Genomic DNA, 905 nt, shown 5'->3' on the forward strand with positions numbered 1-905 from the left:
TTGCGTTGATATTATCCACCAATCAGATAGTCTCCGTTCAGTTATTTCTACCTGTTCAAAGTCTATTCTACTTTCACTGTCTTTAAAACCCAAAGCTTTGAATAGTTCCCCGTTAGATTCAACTGCAGGGTGAAGTTGTTTACAAGCAAGTATCAGGTGTTCAGCCGTTTCCTCCTCCTCTCCACACGCCTCGCACACCAAATCTATCTCCTGATATCTGGCTCGGTACGTTTTAGTCCGCAGTACACCTGTCCTGGCTTCAAACGCTAACACTAACGCAACACTAACGCGTTGCTATAGCGACACCTGTTGCACTGCGTAAACACCATATATACTGTCTGCAATGGCCTCCGTGATCTGTGTGACGTTATGTACCATGCTGCGGTCTCAGAGGACGTGCGCCTAGAACACAATCTCTCTCGAGTAGCAGCCGTAACATGTACTTGCATACGCAGCCTAGATCGTATGCACTCCTTTAGCAGTCTAGCGAACAGCCACAAATCCTATGACTTCGCGACAAGCAGCAGTGTAGGCAGTCCCGGGGGTGTAGCTCAGTGGTAGAGCGCTCGCTTCGCATGTGAGAAGTCCCGGGTTCAAACCCCGGCACCTCCACTCTTTTTTTTTTTCGATCGGGATGCATCGCTCCAGATGCACAAACGCCCTAGTCGTGCATTCCCACTCGACAGCGCCTCAGCGGCACGGCTGCGGAAGGTCAGCGGGCCTCCACAAACGCGCAGTGCGTCTGGCTTCAACGAAGACTGTGGTGGCTAAATCCATAACAGCGACGCGTCGTGAACGCTACGCCAATGACCCCGCTGGTAGAACCAAGTACAAGGTAAACATACCTGGTAGCAAAGCTTCCATGGGAGCCCACATGTTCAAAACATGGCGGTTCATCCGCAGAT

General features: G+C 51.0%; 1 non-coding gene across 1 annotated transcript; it reads left to right on the top strand.

Moving 5' to 3' along the window:
- Window positions 1-540: 540 nt before the first annotated feature.
- Window positions 541-612, top strand: TRNAA-CGC (transfer RNA alanine (anticodon CGC)). Its single transcript has one exon. It is a non-coding gene; the product is annotated as a tRNA-Ala (tRNA).
- The last annotated feature ends 293 nt before the right edge of the window (window positions 613-905 follow it).

The sequence above is a fragment of the Dermacentor albipictus genome, chromosome 2 (genome assembly GCF_038994185.2).
Source record: "Dermacentor albipictus isolate Rhodes 1998 colony chromosome 2, USDA_Dalb.pri_finalv2, whole genome shotgun sequence".
NCBI classification, from domain to species: Eukaryota; Metazoa; Arthropoda; class Arachnida; order Ixodida; family Ixodidae; genus Dermacentor; species Dermacentor albipictus.